The sequence below is a fragment of the Phyllostomus hastatus genome, unplaced genomic scaffold, assembly GCF_019186645.2.
Source record: "Phyllostomus hastatus isolate PE091 unplaced genomic scaffold, TTU_PhHast_1.1 phas_scaffold_501, whole genome shotgun sequence".
Classification (NCBI taxonomy): domain Eukaryota; kingdom Metazoa; phylum Chordata; class Mammalia; order Chiroptera; family Phyllostomidae; genus Phyllostomus; species Phyllostomus hastatus.
In genome coordinates, this window is record NW_025334033.1 from 14,176,322 (window position 1) to 14,199,411 (window position 23,090).

Consider the following 23,090-nt stretch of genomic DNA (forward strand, 5'->3'; position numbering starts at 1 on the left):
TTTCCTTTCCATCCTCTCCCCTCCCTCCCCTCTCCTCCCCTCCCCTAACTACTGGGTTATTCTTACTCATGGAGCTTAAAGATTTAATATGATTTCCAAAGCCCATCTGATTGATAACCAGCCAGAAGCTCAGATGCTTGCAGATTCTGCCAGTCTTCCTTGCTTTCTTTCCCTCAAAGCTGATACTCTCAGATCTGTCTCCATCCTCTCTGCCCCTTAGGAGGGGAGGGATGATGGGTCTCAGAAGTAGGCAGTAAGCCCTTGACCAAGTTATCAGGGATATACTGTTTATCACTGGGGTTGTCCAAGTTCCCTTTCTCAGTAAATTTCAACACTTTTCTAATTCGTGTGACCCCGTATGGAAGTGGAGAGGGCGAGGGGATAAGAACTGCTGTTGGCACCGCCTGGCCTTCTCAGACAGGACTGTGTTTGAGCTCTGTACTTACCAGCTATGTATGGAGCCGTCTGACCTGGTTTAAATTATTTACCCCTCTGAGACTTGCTTACTGCCTATGTAAATGGGGATAACAGTTTATCTACTGAGCAAGATTTTTCTGAGAATTAGATGAAATCACATACTTAAAATATCTTAAAGAACATGGCATACAGCAAATGCTAAAAAAAAATGTACTTTCCTTCTCTAAAAAGTAAAATTGCCCTGGCTGTTGTAGCTCAGTGGATTGAGCATGGGCTGTGAACCAAAGGGTTGCTGGTTCAATTCCCAGTCAGGGTATATGCCTGGGTTATGGGCCAGGTCCCCAGGGGGGGCCATGTGAGAGGCAACCACACATTGATGTTTCTCTCCCTCTCTTTCTCTTCCCTGTGCCCTATCTCTAAAGATAAAAAAAAGAGTAAGTGAATTTAAAAAAAAAAGTAAAGTCAAACTCAGTGATTTTTTAATTCTTGTAGGTCTAGGATCCCTATGCTTCAGGTACAATAACAGGAATAAATAGGTTGTTCTGTACCTTGTGAGGTAGGTGGAATAAAGTCATACACAGATTGAGAAGAGGGGACTTGATCCAGATGTTATTGGATAAGCAGGATTTTAATAAGAAAAACAGGTGTTGATAAAATGAGGAAAGACATACAGAGTATAAGGTCCTATTAGGTTTCATGAAAGTTGTTTGGATAAACTGATTCACACTCAGATAACAGGGATTCTCTCGTGTGCTATGTTTGCAAATTGGAAAGAGGGCAACTCAAAGGAAGCCTGATCTCTTTGGGGGAGGCAGTCACCCAGTGCAGAGCACTCTCAATGCACACAGGCAGGAATGCAGCAGACTTTCCAGGAGGCCATAGTTCCCCACTGGACAGCAGTCTGCATGAGAGCAAGGACTCAGCCCATTGTTGCCAGGCATACTTGCTGACTGTTGAACTTCAGATGAGTAAATGAGTATCACTTATGCACCTGAAATATTAATGTCTGAGTGTGGAGTAGGATCCAGGAAAAGAGAACCTAGTAATCTTTTTATAAAAGCAATTCTCTTGGAACACTTTCCCAAGATGTCCCAGAGCACTTTTGCAAATGCTGATTATTTTTTTAAGCTTGTAGACAGCTTTTCCTTGCTTGTCATACAGCTGTGAGTGTGGGAGCACAGTTCTCTAGGGACCTGAGCATATGTTCTCTCCCTGAGAAAATCTGGGAGAGAACCCCAAAGGACACATTGTACTCCTCTCCCAGCCAAAAAAGGAAAATTTTGTCTGAAAAACTCCCTCAATCAATGAGTAAATCTGTAGGCTGAGAATAGAGCTTTATAAACATTTTGTGCATTAGAATGTAGAGTGGATTAATGTTTGAGTCAGAAATCCTGTGTTCAATTTCTGATTTATCCTTGTAAGTATAGTATCGTAAGATCTCTGGGGCTCATTTTCCTCTCATATACAAGGAGCCCGGGCCAATGGACATGGCAAGATACCTTCTAGCCCGATGTTCCCAGTTTGTCAGTATTTCTGAGGCCCTTGGAGCTGGAAGAATATTTAGATATTAAAATGAAACATTTTATGTGATAGAAATGTGTGGCCTCAAATTACAAAGTTCTTTTGGCTTAATAACTTCATTTGTATAGAAAGCATCTCAATACAACTGGAACAAGTTTGGGTTTATATCTGTTCTTCCAAATAAGTCTTTTCACCTATTTTTTGATGGTAGTTTTTGATTTTTTGAAAGCAAGTTTCCCATTTAAAGATCACAGTTGTTGTTCCTCTAACTTCTGCTAAATTCAATGATTGACTTGTGTCAACTGTAAGCCACGTAACACAGGTAGGGGCTGGCTAGAACAGAAAATGTCTTCTCGTTAACTGAATCTGAAAGTGGCCACTACTAATTAGTTCTTGACCTCTGTCTTTGGGCTGGGTACATTTGAATGTTCTGCTCTCCTTGAAAATGCATAGTCCTGGAACCCATCCCAGACCTATTAGTTTAGAATCTTTGGGAAGTAGAGCCAAAGAATCTGGGTTTTTTTTTTAAATATAAATTCCCTAAGTACTTCTTATGTACACTCACATTTGAGAATTGCTTTCCTCAACATGTGCCCAAATATTTTCAGCCTTTAATAATACTAACCTAGTAATAATTCAATCCTAAATGACTCTTTGGCCTTTGAAATGTTAAGGTAATGCATAATTCAGAAAACATGTTTCAAAAGCATAACAGTATTATGCTAAAGGTTTCAGTCTTCCATTTTTCAACTGTAATATTTTTTCCTCAATTGAAATACAAGGAATGTATTTCTTGAAATACAAGGAATGGAGGGGCTGAGGCAAGCTAGTATATGGTAGGCATATAGGCTCCTTCTCTGAGGCGTTTGTTTTGAGGAGTGTCCTTAGCAAATATTCTCATTTTCATATTTACAACTGCATATATCCTTGCCACTGAAGAATTGTCCTCATAGTTCTGTTTTGTTTTTTAAGTATAAAAATATCGAGTGTATTATTCTAAAAAGTACATTAGCCTTTGGTGAATATACAACTTGTATCACCCTTTTGGCATCAAAGAAGCTAACACACACACTCATATACTAGTAGAACAAACACCCACACAAGAATTACTAAGTCTGACATTTCAAACTTCTGAAATAAATAAGTAAATGAGCAAGTGAATGGCTATCTGTTGAACACCCACCTACTTGTGAAAGACCTGGAACCCAGAGTGTGTCCGAATAATGCCGAGTCAGCTGAGTGGTGCAGGTCTGGGTTGAGCCCAATCAACTGTCTGTTCCTGATCTAAGAGTTCTCTGGCTGTTTTCCAAGCAGCTTCAGGTAGCTCTTGGGGACAACCATTTAGCAACTTCTCACCTTCCTGTCTTCAGGTTTTGAAGTCTCAAGTTTTCTCGTTAGGCTCACATCCTTCGTGTGCCTGCATTGATGCTTCTGGGTTCAGACCCCTCTATTCCAGTAGCAAGATCAGCCCATTCCAGCCTCAAGGCTTCATTCCAAGAGCAATAGAGAGAACCAGGAAGCTTCACTTGGGTAGGAATATAAGGTGTTCTTGGAGTCCTATGATCACTCTGACGTGGCACTGAGTCAAAGCCTGGGAGCCTGGACTGTCTGATGCTTGGCCCATAGACTGCCTACAGACTTTTCAGTCATGTAAGCATGAGCTTCATTAAGACAGGATTTGTTCCTTTTATTCCACAGAGACTATGTTCCTATTGCAGTTTATTAAAACTGCCCATGCAGTGCACCATTATTCTTCCAGCTTATATTCATGAATGGCCTGTTCTCAATAGGAACATTCAGGTGGAGATCAATAATCAGTCCCTTAGTTAGGGCTAGGGAAAATAAATCTATTGATGCCCTGCATTCGGCTGTTTTTAAGAGGTCTTATCATTAAAGCAGCAGCAGGCATTCATAAGCCAAGCTTGTCAGCAGTGCTGGACACACAGGATTAAAATAATCATCCATCAGGCTCTGTCTCATAAATGTTTTCCTTTGACTTTTGGCAGGATCTCCAACCTGAACATATGCCAGTTGACATGGGAACACTGAGGCCAGCCATTTAAGGATTTTCACATTTGCTTGCAGTGGTAAGATTTAAAGATATGACAAAAAAGGACATTAAATATTACTGGGTTCTGACTTTTTCCAGTAAACTGACTTTTTCCGGAAACTGAAGCTGTGTAGGTATAACATTTTTTGATCCACACAGGCCTCTATTCAGTTACCTTCCCAAACCATAGTAAACACAAGAGAAGTCTATAATCCATAAACAATGGAATTTAGTGTTGTTGAGATTGTTAAAAATAGAGAAGCTAAGTAATATCAAGATTTCTATATTTCTTCACTGTTGGATCACATGGGGAAATGGTTTCCATTTTGAATAATTAAAGTGTTTCTATTCAGAAGAGAGATGAATATTAGAATGCCAACGAGCACACAGTTTAAGATTAATGGGGAGAAAAAAAGGGGAAGCGATTCTGTTTCCAGTATTTTAAAGGACAGCCATGCCCTTAATGTGGGTCCAGAGATTGGGTTTCTAAAGAGAACCAAATCTGTCACCCATTAGGAGATTGCATAAAAATGAAGACTACCAGCTGTCTACAGTGCGGTGATACATCGGATGTTTGTCACCGTCGGACGCAAAACTTTAAGATGATCCTGAAAAAGCGAGTCATAATAATGAAAATGTTAGTAGATGCATAGCAAAATATATTACTGGAAGATTGTTTTGAAAAGGAAAGTTTTCTATTCCGTGTGTGTATTTACATCTACAGGGTGGAACAAGAGCAGGATTACAGTTGTGAGTACACAAAATACAGAGTTTATCCTTGTATTACTATTTATTAATTATTGTATTATTTTCCATATAAACAACTGTAAACCCACTTTTGCCCTACCTTGTATACATGTATATTCATACCTTTTACATTTTAAACCAAGATATATTATTGAATAAAGTAATAATTAGCATTCTGTTTTTTATGGAAGAGAACAGAGTCTCTGGACACATTTCCAATGCAAAGTAGAAAATGCACCAGGAGATGGTTAACTGGAGACAAACCAGAGCATCTAGGCTGTAGGTACATAATATTGGGCCCTGAATTATTGAACTTAATAGGTTAAATTGAGTAATAATACCCATTCCATTTCCAAATTCAAGTTGAACCAGATCTTCATAGGGTGAAACTGTATTCAGCACATTCAATTCTCTAAGGCCTATGATTTTAGTACATTTTGTGCATATGTTTTCATGCAACCTGGTAGCAGATTCATGGTACACTGAACAAAATGTGACTTTTAGCCAACATGTTTTTCCATTTTCATATGCCAGGCATGGCTTTATACCTGTGAATTTTCAAAGGACATATTTTGGCAATTCAGCATTCATTTCTAGTCTTCTAAGTATATTCCTCCCAAATTGCCCAGATGCTTTATTCAGTTATATTATGGAGGTAACTTTTAGTTTAACAGCCTGTAGTCACATCATCTACTTATGAAACAATGGAAGAATGATTGTGCAATAGCCTGGAAGATGCATTACTTAAACTGATGCCTGGAACTGACAGTACAACTTCACACGTTCATACATATAAAAGTAAATGAATGAACCATTATGTTTTCTTTTATCTGAATAGCACATTCCTCTTAAAAATAAATTACTTTGCACTTGAATTTTATTTCATAATTTAGATGTGATTTCTAGGAACTACCACTAAACCCTAGTTCCCATACATAAGTCATGGTTTTTCATGTATGCATGAAATTTAAGATAACATCCTAATTAGAGAGTCCTTAAATCTCAGATACCAGAAGGACCACAGTTAAGCTGAAAAGGGCTTTTTAAAATCCCCAAGGCTGAGCAATTTGAGGAGAAAATACAGTGAGAGGAACATGTGTATAATTGGTCTTAATGAAACCACAAACCTCTATGGAAGTAGTCGATCTAATAACTCACTTCTGGACCACAGAAGTCATAGTTTCATTTGAGCGGTGGGTGTTAAATTAGGCTTTTCGTTAGAGTGAAACCCTCCCATAGAAATGCAATAGGTGATGCTAAACTGATTTGTGTCATTTGAGATCTGAAAAGGTTTTCTCAAAACTAGCCTTGACTCTCCTAATCTCTAGAGAATTAGACAATACTGAATCCTCTGTCACTTCTGCAATATGACCAGCTAAGCTTCTTTGAGAAAAACTACACTGGTGCACAGTGGCATGATAGAAATAAGCAAAAATGATTTAGGAGTCAACAGACCTAAATCCTAATCCCAATACCAAAGCTGTCTAGTTAGAGAAGTTTGGAGAGAAGTTTTTGTTTGTTTTACTCCTGAGGTCTTAAAAAGTCAGATAACAGATTAATGGTTGGGCCTTGATTTTCAATCTGTAACATGAGGTTAACATCCACTGTACTTCTCTGTATACTTATCCAAAGATAAAGTAATAAATGGGAAGAACTTTGAGGACTTCAAAAATCACTATGCAGAATTTACTACTACTAGAAATTTGATTTCCTATTAATAGCACTTGTCTGATTTGAAAGTTATGTCAAAAAAGCATCTTCATAGATGTCTACAAATTAAAAAAAAGCTTATAGTGCTCTGGGCTCAAATATACTTGTTTTTTCTCATTGAATTATGATAACATCAAAAGTTAATTGTTATAGCTGTCTCTGACTTACTCTGACTTGTATCTGGACCTGTCTCTGGTGTTTACGCTGCATTGATCCCAAATTTCAGTGTCCTAGAATTACCCCAGAAGGAGAGCATGGCAGAGAATGGAAGAACTGTTTGCAATACAATCCCTGTCAGCAAGATGGGAAAGAAAGTGTCTCTTGGGTTGATCCTTGAGGTGAATCATCCTTTCTCAGACCTGCCTCCCTCTAATTCTTTTCAGACATGCTTTTTACTAAACCAGATTCTCTGCTTATCTTCCTCTCCACCCCCTCCGGTCTCCTTTCTCCTCTCCTTCACACCTCAGACAGTCCTTTACTTGTTTACAATCCAATTTTTTTAGGTATTGACCCACAGCCCTCTGCTTCCATAAATCCTGCTTTAAGTGTTTGATCTCTGAGACAAATATACCACCATAGCCCTGAGTTTACTCTCTGACTCTGTTTCATTACAAATGTTGTAACCAATCAATATGAATTTGGAGGAGGGTAGGATGTCTTGGTTCAAAAAACACAATTTGCTTGAGCACACTGTAGTCCTTCTCTCTATAAAGAACTGTGGATCACATGTCGTTTAAGAATAAAGCCATAATTATTGGAAAACATTACCTAGATAATAAATAGGAAATTCCAACATGTTATAGAAAATCTTCCAGAGCTCCTAGTTCACATACTAATGTTAGAAGCAATCAAGGACTATGAATAATGGATGAAGTTAAACATAGTGGTCCAAATTTTTATTCAGAGTGCTAGAGAAGAACATTAGCATAATGGGTATGGGTCAGAGAAATTGGCTGACATGAAATACCAACCGAAAGTATCATCATTTGATTTTTTAAAGGGATGAAATCTGAACACCATCCAGAGTTCACCTCTGTGGAGGTGCTTACCTATGTGCACTACCATTCTCTTCCATAGTCCCAACATTCCTCACTATGTGGAAGCACCATTTGTACCTTTTCTGACTAATAAAATCTACCCTCATTTCTATAGACTTATTCTCCCAAGAGAACAAAAGTAACTAATGGTCTCCTCAAGCCTGGGATGGTTCATTTTGTCCTCAAGTTAGAACTTAGCTGAAACCTTCTTTGGGTCACAACATTCTGAGACTTAACTGGGACAGTAAACAAAAACAAACAAAAAAATCAATGTGGGAATAAGGTTAAATATAAAAAAAACATTATCCTAAATTACTCCATTCAGGTTTCCATGTGTTTATAACTGACCTACTAGCCTGAAAAATTGTGGTTTTTACTCATCATACCAGACCCTACTACTAACAACTCAATGAGTCAATTTCCTTGGGCTCAGGCTGATCTGGATACTTCTATTATGTCCAGTGTTCCCAGTTCAAAAAGTGATGTCTCTTTTTAATCATTAGTGTCTGCTCCTCTGAAAGTCAAAATTGTGGTGTGACATAATCAGCAAAGAGGGTTCCTTAGGACTCTTCCCAGCAGTAGGATCCTGAAATGATGGAAACTGATAGAAACTGAAGTAGAATATCTAAACTCTCAGCCACTTTCAATAACATTTCACTGGAGCTCCAGAAAACTACAAGTATTTTGTATTCCAGTCACCCACTATCACTTTGCAGCTGATCAAAATAACCCATAGCTAATAATAAGAACCAGAGAGCCACCATAGCAGCAATGGTCCCATCTATCACTCAGAAATTTTTGGTATAGTAAAATCAAAAGTGAATTTTCAAGTTTTCAAGTTTTGTGTTATTTTCAAGTTTTTTACCTAACAAAATGTCATTAGAACACTGTGACTTATGAAAAATTGAGATAGATTGAGAACCTCTGATAAAAGGCAATCTTTATATTGCTAAGAATTTTACTGAATTGAGGGAAGAGGGGAGAATTAGTGTTTAATAATGTGTTCTCTGGTAACTTATCAACCATCTGCAAAAATTCCTAATTAATTAGGCAAATGTATTTATAAAAATACATTGTAGCCCTGGATGGTATGGCTCAATGGATTGAGTGCCAGCCCGAGAACCAACAAGTCACTGGTTACATTCCTGGCTGGGGCACATGATTGGGTTGCAGGCCAGGTCCCCAGTTGGGAGCATTTGAGAGGCAACCAATGGATGTATCTCTCACACATTGATGTTTCTTTCACGCTCTTTCTCCTTCCCTTCCTCGTTCTCCAAACCCTCTCTCTAAAAAAGTAAATGAAATCTTAAAAAATACATTGTAAAGGCACGAGTATACTGGAAAATATTTTAAAAGCTTAAACATATAACTTTTGTTTGGGAGTGTACAGGGCAAGGAGAGATGAGATGTGTAAGTTTGTGAGCATACTATGATTTCATCCTAATATCAGGCAAGAAAACCTGCTCTGACAGCCCATCCCCTTGGTCATATGTGTCAGCTTTTAGACTTTATCTGCTTATATGGTGTGTGTGTTTGGGGGGATGACTGTCTGAGAGAGTAGGAAGTAAATATCATCAAAAATGAAACTTTTACAGTTACCTGAAAAAGCAAGATCAAGCAGATATCTTTTTTTTCAAGGAGTGACAATTGTTGCTATGATTAAATATGTTTACTTTAGAATTGTTCAAGAATTTGTTTTATTTCTTGATGTTTTCGTGTTGCTCAATGAATTATATCATTCTATTGTCATGGCACCACCATCTCAATGGTTGTATGAGGTCTGTCCAGAAAAAGTTTAACTGTTGTTAATATAATGAGAACAGTTTCTGCAACATAGATGTAACCTGGAAACCAAGGAGAATGTACTGGAATGTGCATGTGAGAACAGTGATGACTTCATTGTACTAGTCAGTGGAGGCAGTAGATGCAATTGAGTGAGCATGTGAACTGTGTGACCATTGCATTCAAAATCACTGAGAGAGTAGAGCAACAAATCTGCATCAAATATTGTGTTCGGCTTGAACATTACTCCTCGGACACTATTCAGATGATTCAGAAGGATGAAGCTATGGGCAACTGATGATTGGCAGCTTTGCCATGACAACACACTGGCTCATGCATCACGTCTTATGCAGAGATTTTTGGTGAACCACTAAATCACCCAGGTATCTCAGGCCCCCTACAAACAAGATTTGGCACCCTGTGACTTCTAGCTTTTCCCAAAACTAAAATCACCTTTGAAAGAGAATTTCAGACCATCATTGAGACTCAGGGAAATACAATGGGGCAGCTGACAGTGAATGGGAGAACTATGTGAGGTCCCAAGATGCCTACTTTGAAGGGGACTGAGGCATCACTGTCCTATGTACAATGTTTCTTGAATCTTCTTTAATAAATGTCTCTACTTTTCATAGCACATGGATGGATACTTTCTGGACAGGCCTTGTATATTAGGATCCCTCTGAAATCTTGATTTCATAAATAGGAGATCTCATAGTAAAAGTAGACATCTCTAAATATTATTTTTTCATGTGAAAAATATAACTTTCTTTTTTTCTTTAGTCATTAATATGCTCATTTAATTGATGATTCATTCAATAAATTGTTCATTTATTGAACAAATATTTATCACCTACCAGGCATTGCTAAGCATTATTTTGTTTACTGGGAATACTGAAGTAAATCCAACAGATAAAAATTCTTGCCTTCATGGATCACCTTCTAGTGGAGGAGATGAGTAATAAGTAAGACAAAAATTTAAAATGTAAAGTGTTTGTGCCCCAACCTGGTGGTTAAGCTGGTTAGAGTGTCCTCCCATACACCAAAAGGCTGCAGGTTTGATTCCCAGTCAGGGTGCATACCAAGGGTGCAGGTTCAATCCCCAGTAGGGGTACTGAAACATATTCTCAGGTAAGGATAAAAATGAATAAGTAAAAATAAAACAAAATGTATAGTGTTTACATACTTTATGCACCCATGTGTATTTTATGTGTATAGATGAGTGCTAAACAGAAAAAGTAAAAAAGAGATTATGAAATTTCACAGAGTTGAGAGGTTGAATTTTCAATATTGGCCTGGTAAGGCTTTTCTGTTGAGAACTTTTGCAAAAAAGACTTGAAGGAAATGAGGCAGCAAGCCATGCAGATACACCTGGAGGAAGAGTGTTTTAGTCAGTGAGAACAGTAGGAGAGGTGGTGGGACATGAATCAGAGAAGTAATGTGGAGCCAGATCATACAGAGCTCTGATGCCATAGGAATCTTGGCTCCTACTTAGTGAAATGGGAAGCCTTTGAAAGGTTTTGACTAAAGGAGTGGCAGAATTGGTGTCACATATTTTTACAGGGATTGTTCTGAGTGCTATATTGAAAGTGAACTCTGGGAGGTGACATGTGAGGTGAGAAGGGAAGGCATAAGAGGAGAGACTGCTTAGGAACATGCTGCAATAATTATGGTAAGATGGATAGGATAAAGTCTTCTGCCTAAATGGAGAGGCTGACTTTGACTATGAGCATGGAGAACTTATCCATAGTAATAAGAGAGGTATGGATAGTTGGGCAGATATGATAGTGAAAGCATGTGGAAGCTCTCTTTTGATTCCCTGTGAATATCAGTTATATCAGGTTACATGTGTATAGGTATTGAGTGGCTGTTTGATTGAATTTAGTGAGGGTTATGGTTTCACAAGGAAAGTTCACCAAAATGAAACAGGAGGTAGGATATTATTATAACAATTGTCTGTGGAACTTAAGGTGGAAAAGGAGCAAGAGAAGATATCATAAAGAGATATCTCGGGGACACAGAGAGAGTGCATTTTAGATCCTAGTGGGGTTGTAGAATTGCAGGATTTGAGGCTGGAAGGAGTGAATAGGAAAGATAAAAAGTCGTAATCAAAGAAAAGAATATGGAATTGAGATTTTGCAGGGGCTGCAGTTGTTGGTAACAAGTGCATCAAGAAAGAGACTATGGGATTGAGTGTCTCAGGAATGATGGCTGATGAAATCTTTGGAAGAGAGAAAGTGCAGGAACTGAGAGGCCTAGATATTGGGAGTATCATCCCATTGGATATGGAAATGACCAGAAATTAAATAGGAGTAGAGCTAGAGTGGTCAAAATCTCCAATTAATGGAAGGGCAATGAACTGGAGAATAATGGAAGAAGTGCCAACAGGGGTAGAAGGTAGTGTTGCCTAATGATGTGGAAGTAAAAGATGGAATTTTGTAGAGGAAGAAGGGAACAAAGACTAGATGCACTAATAAGGAGCAAAAGGATACCTACCATACTGTCAGGCTCCTTGGTTATACGGATCTATGAGAGGAAAGCTGCCTCTTGAAGGGCTTCTGTAGATTCTGTGTTAGCATGGAGAACCAGGTTTCAAGTAATGCAAAAAGTGAAAAGGAAGTTTCAAAAGGAAGTTAAAAACAAGCAGACTTACTGGTGAGTAAGATCCCAGAAGGTTCAGAGAGATGGTTTCAGAGGGTATGTGGCCAGGGTCAGAACAAGTAGTGAACAAAGTCCTATGGGGAATGGGGAAGAAGAACAAGAGATGAGAGTGGCATGCAGAGACCTGGTGATAGCTGTCCAGCTAGTCCTGCAGATGGTGGTACTGAGGCTGTGCGTGTTGAGGACAAGGAGAGGGTTGAGTGCAGGATTCAAGAACATGAAGCGTTCTGAGGTTCCCACTTTGTTGATGAGGAGACAGTTGTCCTTTTGAAGAGTGATATGACTCAGAACACACAGATATACACTTGATTTGATCCAAATATTGGTTGTCAACAAGGTCGTCTAATATTCAGAGGGCTAGCTCACTCTGAACTCATCATTTAAGAATCTGATGGTTCATCTTTAATTGGAAGATCTCCACTCCCTTAAATTCCTGTATCAGCAGATTATACTATATGGCCCATTAGACACAGAGATACACACTCAACTGTGGGACTTGTTGCACTTTCATGGCCTTTTTCTGAGATCTTTGTTCTAAGACTTTCCCACCAACTTACTTGTAAACACTTCTTCCCCTGTTTTTCTCTCCCAACCTGTTCCATTTCTTGATGCAGTGGGTAAATGAATATGTGTCCACAATACAACGTCCTGTATTTTTTCAGGAGTACTGTATTTTCTTATTCCATGCATTCACTGAAGTATGGGGTCCCTCACAGTTTTGCTTCTCTTGCATGTCATGTATTCTGAACTGAGCAAAGGTACATGCTTTGCACATTCTAGTGACTGTCTCCTTTGTCCTGAACTTCTGTCTTTGTACGACTGACTTGAAAGCTACAGCTGAATCATAAATTACTTTTAACTTTTCATCTTTCCTTTGAAAACACTTTTAAAACCAACATTGTTCTGAAGGGGCAGTAATATCACACAGTTTTTGGAGGCACTATAGATGGTCAGTCTCTCTATGGGACTAAAATGCAAGTTGTAATTAAATCAAAATCCCCAGGCCCCAATACCTGTAAAAAGTAAAGCTGTTTTCTGTTTGTGACCTTAGGAGCAGCTATTTAGTTCTCTGAAGAAATAAGACACATCACATAAAAATTTCAATAGAATAGGATAACAATTAGAGACACAGACCAATGGTACCATTGGGGTTATTGGGAATTACAAAATTACTAATTTCTCTGTTTTTTTTCCTACAATGTAGAGATAATCACAAGGATTTTAGAGTGTAATATTTTTTGTACTTTTTTTATGGGAAGCAAATGCTATATGAGTCAGTGAGAACACATGACTTAAATGAATGAATTTTTCTTAACAGTTAAAATTATTCATTATTCATTCTCACCTGTACCACTGGTTATTTCTGTATCCCCACTCCAATATAAGACTCAATCTTCTTGTTATATTCCTCAATCTCCCTTAATGCTTTCCACCACCTGCACTTTCTGAGGCAGTGTGATGGAGAGAAGGGCATATAGTATATGGCATCAAAAGGCTGGTATTTAAATTCTGGCTTTGCTACTTACCAGCTGCACAATGTTGAGGAAATTATATAAGCACTATGATCCTCTGTTCTTATCACAGAGTTTCAGTGTACATTGCTCTAAGATATTTGAAAGTGCTCAGCATACAACTTATAAATAGTAGGCACTTAATAAATATGTATTGACAGTGCTTTGTTTATCATCTGTACCTTGGCTTCAGCCTCAGGTGCTTGGTTAGCTTTCTTGTTTTATGTTTCTCTGGCCTTCTCAATTGCTTAGTCCTTCTTCTGCTTAAGCATTTTTGCCTTTGCACTCCACTTGACCTGTGAGTGTGTGCCCTTTAGGTTAGCTTTGTGTCTGGGAAAGGGATGTGTTAGGAGTCTCTCTTTTAGATAAGGAGAATCTAAAGGAAAGGTGTTAATGACATATAAGACAAAAGCAAGCGTTTATGGGGAAGAAGGGAAAAATGACATCATGGGAATTTGAGTGTCAGCTGATGATACACAATTTTTATAAACCAAACTTCTAGCAAGGTCCATGGTATGTAGAACTACCAAAGGGTGAAAATTTGCCAAAGAACATTGACTATCTTTTCTAGAAGCCATCAATCCATCAACTTAATAAAATAAAATTTTATTATTTTATGTAATTATAGATGTGTTTTATGACATGTATTTTGTTTCCTAACATGTCTTCTTCAGCACAGAGGCATGAAGGACTAAGAAAAATGTTCTGGAATGTTAAAGAACTAAGAAGACAGAAATTGATCAATCAATGAGCACAGGAACTCAGTACCACAATATTAAAGGGCATCAGTATTTTGATTACTTTGTTTTTAGAGAATGAAAAACAAAGAGCAGGTGATTTGAAATTAAAACTTTCCTGTTTGGACTTTTTTTGTTGCAAACCTAGAAATCACTTTCCTTAAGTGATGAAATAATGTACAATGAAACTCAATGAAACTCTAAACAGAAGGGATGGTTGAAACAGATATGTTTCCAAGCTTGGTTTCTTGATTGATACTGTCTTTTCAAAACAATTGAGTATTCCAAGTCATTGAAATAGCCAGGAGAAAAAGAGAATATATTCTGCCTGACTGTGTCTCTTTGGTCATCTTTTCACACTCCATTAGAGGCTTTATGGAACTTTTGTATTCAGAGTTTATTGTATTTTGCCAGTGTTAGGAAAAACTTCAATGAGGACATGATGAATGTCCATATTAAATTGGATCCCCCATCCCTTTTCAACTAAGTTCATTTAAATTTAATTTTGTAATTTTACTTCAGTAAACCATCTGACTCCAGGTGTTGGATGCACTTGTTCTTATTTCTTTTCCCACATAATTGTACCTCTAAAAGATTTATAGCCACAGGAGACATTTTGGAACCTTTTAGAACATTTTGGCATATGTTTCATGGATGACTGGTAACATGAGCAATTAACATCCTAAAATGTTGTTCTGTTCCTCAGAATATTTTTAAGGGGATAAGTTACTTTTATTAGCTTGAACTTTAAACAAATAATCATCTTAAAAGAAACATTATCATCAAAATAGCTCAGTTGAAACTGAAGGCCATTCCCCAAAGGAAATTGGTAAGAGTGAGAATAAAAGACCCTTGAGCCAAAAGAGCCTTTAACAAAGACATGTAAACAAAAAGTGAGGATTTGACTTTTCACTCAAATAAGAGCTGTAAATGGAGTTCCTGTTCCTTCAGACTGACCCTGAGTCATTGTAATGTATGTGTCACCCTGCATGTATTACAGAATGTTGGGCCATACCTCATGCTTGGGTAACATTGAAATCTGGCTTTCATTTAACTCTCACTCATAAAAGGGAACCACCCAAGCAGCTCCTACTTTGCAAGATACCAAATACAGAGGTTCTCATTAGAGTGTTTGTGCATTTAAGAAACATATAGCTACCTTGGGGCCTACAATTCAGACACACTCCACTGATAAACTATCTTCACCATCACCTCCTCTAAGGCCTGCTTAAGACAACAAAAAAAGATTACTCATAATTAGGTTTTCCTTGTTTCAAGAATTATTTGAATGCTTACAATTATTTTGAATCTAACTTCTTGCTTTCTTAGTCAAAGCACATCTAATAACATACTTGATAGCTCACCAGGGACCTTTTTTAATGAAATTCCTAGTCTTCATCAAAATAACATATAGTACTACAACTAATCCCTTGGATGACATACTAAAGAAACACAGCAACTACAAATCCACAGGATAAAGGAATCCATTTTTTTCCTCCAATGAGAAATTATATTTCATGTTTTTGATATACTATGACATGTCTTGATGTATATGAAATAGTCACCAATACAGTGACAAGTTAGACTATGGATTTTTCTCCAGACTTGAGGGATCCAGCAAGTGAGCTCTAATGCTATTCTTTCACAGTCTTGCCTTTCCAGAACAGGTATTTGTGTGTGCTTTCAGGATGGGGGTTGTGTAAAAATGAGTGGTATCTGATGTTACTATTTCTATGTGCTTTTGTTGTTTTGCATACTAAATAAGACTAAAATTATTTAAAAATTACACCAACCACTAGAACTGGGCAAAAGTTGTTTATTCATAATTAAAAGACAAGGCACTTGCAGTCTCTACTGGTTTCTATTATAACAAAAAAGTTCATAGAATAATCTTGTGATTTACAGAATTTTTCACCTTTACTAAATTTTAAGTAGAAAATCACAAAGACCTAGATGGGGAAACAACATCTGAAATAGCAAATGGCACTTGGAATACAGAATATTATTAAATTGTGATATTAGTCAATATACTTATTTAGAGAGTAACTATACTAACTAAGAAAGTACACTAAAAACACCCCATATAGAAGAGTGTTTAGTGACTATTTGCCAATACTTTTAATTCTTGCTAGGAATTAAAAATAGATGTCTGCCATGGAAATATAAACAGAAGAATTTAGAATATACATGGATCTTGAAAACAGAGAATGCATTTTAACTACTAGAGAAAAAATAAATTAGTTTTTAAAATATGCATTGTATTTTCAATTGTTCCTATAAATCAGTCATGATGAAATAGATCAAATTTTAATGAAATAAAATTTTTATCTACCATAATTCCTGGTTAAATTAGAACCTATCAGTTTATAATTACATGGAAAAATATGTTCAGAGTAAATGTCTAAGACACTATCTCTTTTCTCTCTTTTATTTAAATTTATTTATTCCTCCATTCATTCACTTATCATGTACTGAATACTACTTGGGGCAAAGCACATAGTGGAGACTGAGAAACCGGAAATGAAAATCAGAGATGGAGTTGCTGACAAAGAGCTTTCATTTGAATAGGAGAGAGAAGCTATAAAGTCATACAAGTGATGAGTAAATCTTTCAGAAGAGGTCAAGATGAAGTGCTCCTCCTGTGAAACCCCAGATGGCAGAGGAATAAGTGGAAGCTACACTAACCTCCTCCCAGGATCAATCTGGAATTACAACTAAATTGTAGAGGAATCATCCTAAAAAACTAACTGAACACTAGCTGGAGGAAAGCCTTATAACCAAGTATAGAAGAAAGTGTAGAAGAAAAAAAACAATTCACAACAATGTAACTGGTAGGGAATGCAGAGGAGGCATGAGATGACTGGTGGGCTCCCGTGGGTGGCAGCTGAAGTTCCAAAAGGGTATTTCAGTGGCCAGGGGGTTCCCTCTGAGCAATGTGGGATCTAAACCTCAAGCTGACCCCCAATCCTACAGCACCAGAGCTAGGAAAAAAACCCAGATAACACCCAGCTATGAAAAGTAACAAGACTTTTGTATGCCAGAACGAGATGGCTAGAGATGCAGAGAGCCTCTTAAAGGGCCAATGCGCAAAATTCCAGTTGCAACCACCACCCTTGGCTCTGACAGAAGGAGATCAGAGTGAACTAGAGATTTGTGAGGAGAGTCTGGGACTGGTGGCTCTGGGGAGAAAACTGAAAGAACAGCCACCAGGATCCCTGTGCTAGTCATTTTCTATACTGCAGAGGCAGTCTTTCTCAGGAAAAGCATTCCTCTCCAAGTGGCATCAGCCTGAGGGGAAGCAATAGCCCACCCACAAGAATTACTCTTCCTCATCCTGTGAAGCTGGGCTGCTGTCTACAACTTGAGACTTTATCATTGATTATATTTAACAACTAAGGCCGGTCTTTGGAAGCTCTGACTTTAGCTGACCCTCTCCCAGACTCAGTCCTCCTAAAAGTCAACCTTTAGGTGTAACCTATATCTTTCTGCACACAAACAGGCCCAGCAGAGGAAACCACATGCTGTGGATCACTGATAGCTCCAAACAGGTTTCCCAGGGCCAGTCTGACAAAGGCCTACACCAGAGTATTTGCAGATCTACTTAATACATAGAAATAAATACAAAGAAGCAGCCAAAATAGGAAGACAAAGAAACAGACCCCAAATGAGAGAACAAGAGAATTCTCCAGAAGGAGAACTAGATGAAATAGAGGCAAGCAATTTATCAGATAGAGAATTTAGAGTAATGAGTATAAGGATACTCAACAGCATGAAAAAACACCTAGAAACCATAATAAAGAACCAGTCAGAAAAAAAGAATCCAGTATCTGAAATAAATAATACACTGGAAGAAGTAAACAGTGGGTTAGATGAAGCAAAGAAGTGAATCAATGATTTAGAAGACCAGGTTAAAAAAAAAAACACCCAAGCAGAACAGCAAAAATATAAAAAAAATTTAAAAAATGAGAAGAGCTTAAGAAACATTCTGGACAACATGAAGCATGACAACATCTGCATCACAGGAATGCCAGAAGGAAAAGAGGGCAAGCAAGGGATCGAGAACCTACTTGAGGAAATAATGACTGAAAACTTCCCTAATCTAGTGAAGAAAAAAGAAAAAAGACACAAAAGTCCAGGAAGCCCAGAGAGTCCCACACAAGTTGGACACAAAAATGCCTACACCAAGACACATCATAATTAAAAAGGCAAAGTTTAAAGACAAGGAGAGAATCCTAAAAGCTTCAAGAGAAAAGCAGGTAGTTACATACAAGGGAGCACCAATTAGACTGTCATCTGATTTCTCAATAAAAATATTTCAGACCAGAAGGAGTGACATGAAATATTCAAAGTAATGAAAAGCAAGGACCTACAACCAAGGCTACTTTACCCAGAAGACTATCATTTAAAATTAAAAGAGAAATAAGGAGCTTCCCAGACTAGAAAAAAACTAAAAAAAAAAACCAAAAAACTGTTAACACCAAACCATTACTGCAACAAATGTTAAAGGGCTTGCTTTAACAAAAAGAAGAAGAAGAGAAAGAAAAACAACTGGAAAATAGTCTAACAATAAAATAGCACTAAATATGTATCTACCTATAATCGCTTTAAATGTAAATGGTTTAAATGCTCCAACCAAAAGACATAGGGTAACTAAATGGATAAGAAAACAGGACCCATAAACATGCTGCCTCCAAGAGTCCCACTTCAGATTAAAAGATACACACAGACTAAAAATAAAGGGATAGAAAAGGATATTTCACGCAAATGAAAGGAAAAGAAAACTGGGGTAGCAATACTTATATCTAACAAAATAGACTTTTAAACCAAGGCTATAGTAAGAGACAAAGAACACTAATTAAAGATAGAGGGAACAGTCCAACAAGATGATATAAACCTAGTAAACATTTACTCACCCAACATAGGAGCACCTAAATATGTGAAGCAAATCTTGATGGACATAAAGGGAGATATAGACAGAAGTACAGTAACACTTGGGGATTTTAACACCACTTTGACTCCAATGGCTAGATCTTCCAGGCAGAAAATAAACAAGGAGACAGTGGCCTTAAACGACACACTAGATCAAATGAATTTAGTTGATATCTTCAGAGAATTTCACCCCAAAGCAGCAGAATATACATACTTTTCAAGGGCATATGGAACATTTTCTAGAATACACCATATGTTAGGACACAAAACAAGTCTCAGTAAATTTAAAAAGATTTAAATCATATCAAGCATCTTCTTTGACCACAATGATATAAAACTAGAAATCAATCACAAAAGAACACTGAAAAACACACAAAGACGTAAAGCTAAATAACATGTTATTAAACAATAAATGGGTCAACAATGAGATCAAGAAAGAAATCAAAAGATGTATTTTAACAAACAAAAATGAGGACAAAACAATCCAAAACCTGTGGGACACTGGGAAAACAATCCTAAGAGGGAAATTCACAGCATTGCAAGCCTATCTCAAAAAACAAGGAAAAACTCAAATAAAAAATCTTACTCTACACTTAAGGGAACTTGAAAAAGAACAACAAATAAAGCCTGAAGTGAGTAGAAGGGAGGAAATAATAAAAATCAGAGCAGAAATAAATGAAATAGAGTCTAAAAATTATAAAAAAAAAAACTAATGAATCCAAAAGCTGACTCTTTGAAAAGATAAATGAGATTAACAAACCTTTAACCAGACTTATCAAGGAAAGAAGAGCCCCAAACAAATAAAATCAGAAATGAAAGAGGAGAAATAACAACTGACCCCAAAAGAATATAAAGGATTATAATAAAATAGTATACAACTATATGCCAACAAACTGAAAACCTGGATAAAATGGATAAATTTCTAGACACATACTTCCAAAACTATATCAGGAAGAATCAGAGAAAATCTGAATAGATAGATTGCACCTAATGAAATTGAAGCATCTTTTCATGTGTCTCTGGATCCTCTGTATGTCCTCCTTGGAGAAGTGTCTGTTCAAGTCCTTTGCCCATTTTTTAATTGGGTTGCTTGTCTTCTTAGAGTGGAGTCATGTAACTTCTCTATATGTTTTGGAGATTAAACCCTTGTCTGAGGTATCATTAGCAAATATGTTTTCCCATACAGTTGGTTCTCTTTTTATTTTAATATTGTTTACTTTAGCCACGCAGAAGCTTTTTATTTTGATGAGATCCCATTTGTTTATTCTTTCTGTTATGTCCCTTGCTGTAGGGGACATATCAGTAAAAATGTTGCTGCGTGAAATATCTGAGATTTTTCTGCCTATGTTCTCCTCTAGGACTTTAATGGTGTCACAGCTTATATTTAAATCTCTTATCCACCTTGAATTTATTTTTATGTATGGTGTAAGTTGGTGCTCAAGTTTCATTTTTTGCATGTAGCTGTCCAGTTCTCCCAACACCATTTGTTGAAGAGGCTATTTTTACTCCATTTTATATTGCTGCCCTCTTTGTCGAATATTAATTGACTATAGAGACTTGGGTTTACTTTTGGGCTTTCTGTTCTGTTCCATTGGTCCATGTGCCTGTTTTTATGCCAGTACCAGGCTGTTTTGATTACAGTGACCTTGTAATACAGTTTGGTATCAGGTATTGTGATCCCTTCTACTTTGCTCTTCTTTCTCAAAATTGCAGGACATACAGAAGATCCAGAGACACATAAAAGGATGCCCACTATTGGTAGCTATCAGAGAGTTGCCAATTAAAACCACAATGAGATACCACTTTACACCGGTCAAAATGGCCATCATAAACAAAGCAACAAACAACAAGTGTTGGAGAGGTTGTGGAGAAAAGGGGACCTTAGTGCACTGTTGGTGGGATTGCAGACTGGTACAACCACTATGGAAAACAGTATGGAATTTTATCAGAAAACTAAAAATGGATCTACCTTTTGACCCAGCAATTCCACTGCTAGGATTATATCCTAAGAGCCCTGAAACACCAATCCAAAAGAACCTATGCACCCCAGTGCTCATAGCAGCACAATTTACAATAGTCAAGTGTTGGAAACGACCTAGGTGCCCATCAGTAAATGAATGGATGAAAAAACTATGGTACATTTACACAATGGAATTCTATGCAGCAGAAAGAAAGAAGGAGCTCTTACCCTTTGCAACAGCATGGATGGAACTGGAAAGCATTATGCTGAGTGAAATAAGCCAGGCAGTGAAAGGTAAATACCATATGATCTCACCTTTAACAGGAACCTAAACAACAAAACAAACAAACAAGCAAAATATAACCAAAAACACTGAAATAGAGAACAGGCTGGCAATGACCAGAGCAGAGAGGGGAGGGAATTTCAGGGGGAAAGGGAAAGGGTTTATAGGAACAAGTATAAAGGACACATGGACAAAAACTAGGGGTGTTGAAATGGGAGGGAGGTGGGAAACACTGGGGGGTGGGCTGGGATTGGAATAAAAGACAGAAAATTGTACTTGAGCAACAATTAAAATTAAAAAAAATGTTATCCAAAAATAAAAAAAAAGATGGGCAAAGGACCTGAATAGACACTTCTCCAAAGAGAATATACAGGTCAATAGAAATATGAAAAGATGCTCAATGTCACTAATCAGCAAAGAAATACAAATTAAAGCCACAATGAAATATTGTCTCACACCTGTCAGAATGACTATCATCAATAAATCAACAAACAAGTGCAGGTGAGGGTGTGGAGAAAGGAGGACACTTTTGCACTATTGGTGAGAATGCAGACTGGTGCAGCCACTGTGGAATACAGTAGAGAGATAGCTCAAAAATTTAAAAATAGATCTGCCTTTTGACCCAACAGTCCCACTCCTGGGAATATATCCAAAGGAACCCAACATGTTAATTCAAAAGTACATAAGTATCTCTATGTTCATTGCAGCATTATTTACAATCACCAAGATATAGAAGAAGCCCAAGTGTCCATCAGTAGATGAGTGGATAAAATAACTACAGGACATTTACACAATGTATACTACTCAGCCATAAAAAAAATGGTTTACCCTTGTGACAGGATGGATGGACCTGGAAAACATTACACTAAGTGAAATAAGCCAGTCAGAGAAAGACAAATACCATATGATTACACTCATATGTGCAATCTAATGAACAAACTGAACTAACAAGCAAAATAAAGACAGACTCATAGGGAGGATGACAGCTAAAGTTGGGGGGAGGTATGGGGTGGAGGGATTGCAAAAAAGGAAAAAGGTCTCATGGACATGGACAACAATCTTATGATTGCTGGGGGGAGGGTAGTATAATGGGACTAAATAGTAATGGAACAAAAATACAAGATAGGCAAGCAGGAAGGTGGGAAGGAAGGAAGGAAGGGAGGGAGGGAGGGAGGGAGGGTCCTTCTTCAATTTGTACTTAGACCAATTTGTAAGTGAAAAGATTACTGTACGCTAAGTTTTTAGACTCGATCACTCATTTTTTAAGATTGTTGCATATGAGAGATGCCCTGCAGTAATATTGGTTGATGTTAAATCTTCTCATACTTTGGAAATTGGTACCAAAGCTATATGATGTAGGTAGGATCAACGGAAATAAGGTGCATGAATTCTATCTTTAACCTCCAAATTGGCCTATGAGGCTGATGTTTAATGTATGCCTCCCTTAAAATGAACACTAATTCTTTTTACTGCGGTTTAAGTCCTTCTACTCCTTGGCATCATGCTGGTGCAGTTTGATATATCCCTCACCATCTCCTTGAATGCAACCAGGAGTCACTTCACTGGATTTACATTGTAAAGGGACCTTTTGCTTCCACTTCCAAGTTTTTACTGAATCCAAGGACACTTTGGGGGCTTCTCTTCAGTGTATAATTTAAAGTCTCCATTCTAATTTCCCAGCCCAATGAACATCTGTTCTAATTACTTTTAATCATTCTCTGCTGGAGATTTTTGTGTGATATTGGCTA